The sequence below is a fragment of the Arachis stenosperma genome, chromosome 9 (genome assembly GCF_014773155.1).
Source record: "Arachis stenosperma cultivar V10309 chromosome 9, arast.V10309.gnm1.PFL2, whole genome shotgun sequence".
Taxonomy (NCBI): domain Eukaryota; kingdom Viridiplantae; phylum Streptophyta; class Magnoliopsida; order Fabales; family Fabaceae; genus Arachis; species Arachis stenosperma.
Window position 1 is genome coordinate 144,889,403 of NC_080385.1, and position 6,351 is coordinate 144,895,753.

At 39.8% G+C, this 6,351-nt stretch overlaps 1 non-coding gene across 1 annotated transcript; it reads right to left on the reverse strand.

Moving 5' to 3' along the window:
- Positions 1 to 3,780: 3,780 nt before the first annotated feature.
- LOC130952712 (small nucleolar RNA R71) lies at positions 3,781 to 3,888 on the reverse strand. The gene has a single exon (XR_009074889.1). It is a non-coding gene; the product is annotated as a small nucleolar RNA R71 (small nucleolar RNA).
- Between the last annotated feature and the right edge of the window lie 2,463 nt (positions 3,889 to 6,351).

Consider the following 6,351-nt stretch of genomic DNA (forward strand, 5'->3'; position numbering starts at 1 on the left):
TTGATTTTTAGTTGCTTGGGGACAAGCAACAATTTAAGTTTGGTGTTGTGATGAGCGGATAATTTATACACTTTTTGGCATTGTTTTTAGTATGTTTTTAGCATGTTTTAGTTAGTTTTTATTATATTTTTATTAGTTTTTAGTTAAAATTCACTTTTCTGGACTTTACTATGAGTTTGTGTTTTTTCTGTGATTTCAGGTATTTTCTGGCTGAAATTGAAGGACCTGAGCAAAAATCTGATTCAGAGGCTGAAAAGGACTGCAGATGCTGTTGGATTTTGACCTCCCTGTACTCAAAGAAGATTTTCTGGAGCTACAGAAGCCAAATTGGCGCGCTCTAAATTGCGTTGGAAAGTAGACATCCTGGGCTTTCCAGCAATGTATAATAGTCCATACTTTGCCCGAGATTTGATGGCCCAAATAGGCGTTCCAAGTCAGCTCAAGAATTCTGTCGTTAAACGCCGGAACTGGCACAAGAATGGGAGTTAAACGCCCAAACTGGCACAAAAGCTGGCGTTTTACTTCAAGAAAAGTCTCTACACATGAAAGCTTCAATGCTCAGCCCAAGCACACACCAAGTGGGCTCGGAAGTGGATTTTTATGTCATTTACTCATCTTTGTAAACCCTAAGCCACTAGTTATCTACAAATAGGACCTTTTGCTATTGTATTTTCATCTTTGGATCACTTTAGATCCTTTGATCATCTTTGGATGTCTAGTTCTTAGATCATTGGGGCTGGCATCTCGGCCATGCCTAGACCTTGTTCTTATGTATTTTCAATGGTGGAGTTTCTACACACCATAGATTAAGGTGTGGAGCTCTGCTGTACCTCGAGTATTAATGCAATTACTATTGTCCTTCTATTCAATTCAGCTTATTCTTGTTCTAAGATATCACTTGTTCCTCAACTTGATGAATGTGATGATCCGTGACACTCATCATCATTCTCACCTATGAACGTGTGCCTGACAACCACCTCCGTTCTACCTTAGATTGAGTGGATATCTCTTGGATCCCTTAATCGGAATCTTTGTGGTATAAGCTAGAATTGATGGCGGCATTCAAAAGAATCCAGAAGGTATAAACCTTGTCTGTGGTATTCTGAGTAGGATTCAAGGATTGAATGACTGTGACGAGCTTCAAACTCGCGATTGTGGGGCGTTAGTGACAGACGCAAAAGAATCACTGGATTCTATTCCGACATGATCGAGAACCGACAGCTGATTAGCCGTGCTGTGATAGAGCGCGTTGAACATTTTCACTGAGAGGACGGGACTGTAGCCATTGACAACGGTGATGCCCAACATACAGCTTACCATGGAAAGGAGTAAGAAGGATTGGATGAAGACAGTAGGAAAGCAGAAAGACGGAAGGGACAAAGCATCTCCATACGCTTATCTGAAATTCTCACCAATGAATTACATAAGTATCTCTATCTTTATTTTATGTTTTATTTATCTTTTAATCATTATTCCTCCATAACCATTTGAATCTGCCTGACTGAGATTTACAAGATGACCATAGCTTGCTTCATACCAACAATCTCCGTAGGATCGACCCTTACTCGCGTAAGGTTTATTACTTGGACGACCCAGTGCACTTGCTGGTTAGTTGTGCGAAGTTGTGATATAGAGTTGAAATTGCAATTGAGCGTACCATGTTGATGGCGCCATTGATGATCACAATTTCGTGCACCAAGTTTTTGGCGCCGTTGCCGGGAATTGTTCGAGTTCGGACAACTGACGGTTCATCTTGTTGCTTAGATTAGGTATTTTTCTTCAGAATTTTTAAGAATGAATTCTAGAGTTTCAAGGTGATGTACTTATCATCACCAAAGCTGATTGATTCTCATCAATTTAGCTCTTGAATGTAATGTCCTGCTGAAGCTTGGTTAGCCATGTCTAATTTCTTTATACTAAAGCTTTAGACTAACATTGCATGATTCCTGGAATTCTTATTAAAAATTTTGAATCTCTTTATTTTTTTTTTCATATAATTTTCGAAAAATACAAAAAAATTATAAAATCATAAAAACCAAAAATATTTTATGTTTCTTGTTGAGTCTAGTGTCTCATTTTAAGTTTGGTGTCAATTGCATGTTTCTATTCTTCTTGCATTTTTTCGAATTCAATCATGTGTCTTCATTGATCTTCAAGTTGTTCTTGATGATTTCCTTACTCCGATCTTTAAATTCTCTTGTCTTGAGTGTTTTGTTGTTTCTCAAATGCATTCTCAATTTGTTAGTGTCAGTAGTATACAAACCTTTAAGTTTGGAGTCTTGCATGCATTGTTTATTTGATTTTAGTTGCATTTTGATTATTCCTCATCATTAAAAATTCAAAAAAAATTTTTTCTTTGTGTCTTTTCAAGTCAATAATATAGAGAATTGAAGATTCAGAACATACAGCAGAGAAATTACACAGAAAAAGCTGGGCGTTCAAAACGCCCAGTGAGGAAGGAAAACCGGCGTTTAAACGCCAGCCAGGGTACCTGGCTGGGCGTTTAACGCCCAAAGGGGTAGCATTTTGGGCGTTAAACGCCAGAATGGATACCATTCTGGGCGTTTAACGCCAGGATGGCACAAGAGGGAAGATTTTGTTTTTAATTCAAAATTTTTTTCAAGCTTTCATAATTTTTCAAAATCAAATCTTTTTCAAATCATATCTTTTCAATCATATATTTTCAAAATCAATTTCTTTCTATTTTTTTTAAAATACTTGCTAACAATTAATGATTTGATTCAAACAGTTCAAGTATGTTGCCTTTTCTGTTGAGAAAGATTTAATGTCTGAATCATATCTTTTAAATTTCTTGTTAGCCAAGTCATTAATTTTCAAAATCAAGTCTTTTTAAATTGTTTTTCAAATCATATCTTCTCAATCATATCTTTTTAAAACTATATCCTTTCAATCATATCTTTTTGATTTCTAATTTCAAAATCTTTTTCAATTTCACTTAATTTCTTTCCCAAACTTAGTTTTCGAAAATCAATTACCATTTTTCAAAATTTCTTTTAATTAATTCACTTTAATTTTCGAAAATTTCTTCCCCTCTTCTCACATCCTTCTATTTATGAACAAACACTCCTCCTCAATGCACAATTCGAACTCTATCCCTCTTGATAAGTTCGAATTCTTCTACCTCCTCCTTCTATTCTTCTTTTCCTCTGACACCCCAAGGAATCTCTATACTGTGACATAGAGGATTCCATATTTTCTTGTTCTTTTCTCTTTCATATGAGCAGGAGCAAAGACAAAAGCATTCCTGTTGAGGCTGACCCTGAACCTGAAAGGACCTTGAAGCGAAAGCTAAGAGAAGCTAAAGCACAACTCTCTGTAGAGGACCTAACAGAAATCTTCAAACATGAAGAGGACATGGCAGCCAAAAACAACAACAATGCCAACAATGCAAGGAAGGTGCTGGGTGACTTTACTGCACCTACTCCCGACTTCTATGGGAGAAGCATCTCTATCCCTGCCATTGGAGCAAACAACTTTGAGCTTAAGCCTCAATTAGTTTCTCTAATGCAACAGAATTGCAAGTTCCATGGACTTCCATTGGAAGATCCTCATCAGTTTTTAGCTAAATTCTTGCAAATCTATGACACTGTCAAGACTAATGGGATTGACCCTGAGGTCTACAGACTTATGCTATTCCCTTTTACTATAAGAGACAGAGCTAGGATATGGTTGGACTCACAACCTAAAGAAAGCCTGAACTCTTGGGAAAAGCTAGTCAATGCCTTCTTGGCAAAGTTTTTTCCACCTCAAAAATTGAGTAAGCTTAGAGTGGAAGTCCAAACCTTCAGACAAAAGGAAGGTGAATCCCTCTATGAAGCTTGGGAAAGATACAAACAATTGATCAGAAAGTGTCCTTCTTACATGCTTTCTGAATGGAGCATTATAGGTATCTTCTCTGATGGTCTGTCTGAACTGTCCAAGATGTCATTGGACAGCTCTGCTGGAGGATCTCTTCATCTGAAGAAGACGCCTGCAGAAGCTCAAGAACTCATTGAAATGGTTGCAAATAACCAATTCATGTACACTTCTGAAAGGAATCCTGTGAACAATGGAACGAATCAGAAGAAAGGAGTTCTTGAGATTGATACTCTGAATGCCGTATTGGCTCAGAACAAAATATTGACTCAGCAAGTCAATATGATTTCTCAAAGTCTGTCTAGAATGCAAGCTGCACCAGACAGTACTAAGGACGCTTCATCTGAAGAAGAAGCTTATGATCCTGAGAACCCTTCAATGGAAGAGGTGAATTACATGGGAGAACCCTATGGAAACACCTAAAATCCTTCATGGAGAAATCATCCAAATCTCTCATGGAAGGATCAACAGAGACCTCAACAAGGTTTCAACAACAATAATGGTGGAAGAAACAGGTTTAGCAATGGCAAGTCTTTTCCATCATCTTCTCAGCAACAGACAGAGAATTCTAAGCAGAGCCACTCTGACTTAGCAACCATGGTCTCTGATCTAATCAAAACCACTCAAAGTTTCATGGCTGAAACAAGGTCCTCTATTAGAAACTTGGAGGCACAAGTGGGTCAGCTGAGTAAGAAAGTTACTGAACTCCCTCCTAGTACTCTTCCAGGCAATACAGAAGAGAATCCAAAAGGAGAGTGCAAGGCCATCAACATGGCAAAATTTGGAGAGGAGGAAAAGGCAGTGATCGCCACTGAGGAAGACCTCAATGGACGTCCACTGGCCTCCAATGAGTTTCCTAATGAGGAACCATGGGAATCCGAGGCTCACACTGAGACCATAGAGATTCCATTGGATTTACTTCTGCCATTCATGAGCTCTGATGAGTATTCTTCCTCTGAAGAGGATGAAGATGTCACTGAAGAGTAAGTTGCTAAGTACCTTGGAGCAATCATGAAGCTAAAAGACAAGTTATTTGGTAATGAGACTTGGGAGGATGAACCTCCTTTGCTCACCAAAGAACTGGATGACTTGACTAGGCAGAAATTACCTCAAAAGAGATAAGACCCTGGGAAGTTCTCAATACCTTGTACCATTGGCACCATGACCTTTGAGAAGGCTCTGTGTGACCTAGGGTCAAGCATAAACCTCATGCCTCTCTCTGTAATGGAGAAGCTAGGGATCTTTGAGGTGCAAGCTGCAAGAATCTCACTAGGCAGACAATTCAAGAAAACAAGCTTATGGACTTGTAGAGGATGTTCTGGTAAAGGTTGAAAACCATTACATCCCTGCTGATTTCATAGTCCTAGAGACTGGGAAGTGCATGGATGAATCCATCATCCTTGGCAGACCCTTCCTAGCCACAGCAAAGGCTATGATTGATGTTGACAGAGGAGAATTGATCATTCAAGTGAATGAAGAATCCTTTGTGTTTAAGGCTCAAGGATACCCCTCTCTAACCATGGAGAGGAAGCATGAAGAGCTTCCCTCAAAACAGAGTCAAACAGAGCCCCCACAGTCAAACTCTAAGTTTGTTGTTGGGAGGCCGCAACCAACTTCTAAGTTTGGTGTTGAACCCCCACATTCAAACTTTAAGTTTGGTGTTGGGAGGTTCCAACATTGCTCTGAGTATCTGTGAGGCTCCATGAGAGCCCACTGTCAAGCTACTGACATTAAAGAAGCGCTTGTTGGGAGGCAACCCAATGTTATATTTATCTATTTTCCTTTGTCATTTTATGTTTTCTGTAGGTTGATGATCATATGAAGTGACAAAATCAATTGAAAAAGCAAAAATAGGATGAAAAACAGAAAGAAAAATAGCACACCCTGGAGGAAAACTTGCTGGCATTGAAATGCCAGTGAAGACAGCAAATGGGCATTTAACGCCCAGTCTGGCACCATTCTGGGCGTTTAACGCCAGAAAGGGGCACCAGACTGGCGTTTAACGCCAGGAATGGGCAACAAGCTGGCGTTAAATGCCAGAAATGGGCACCAGCCCGGCGTTTAACGCCAGAATTGGCAGAAGGAGCATTTTTGCTCGCCACTTGGTGCAGGGATGAATTATCCTTGACACCTCAGGATCTGTGGACCCCACAGGATCCCCACCTACACCACCACTCTCTCTCTTCTTCACCCATTCACCAATCACCTCAATACCTCTTTCCCAAAAACCCCTCACCTATTAAATCCCACCATTCTCTTCACCACTCACATCCATCCTTCATAAAACCCCACCTACCTCACCATTCAAATTCAAACCACTTTCCCTCCCAAACCCACCCATAATGGCCAAACCTTACCCCTCTCTCCACCCCTATATAAACCCATATTCACTCCTTCATTTTCACACAACCTACACACTACTTCTCCCCCTTGGCCGAAAAACAAAGCCACCTCCATCTCCTCTATTTCTTCTTC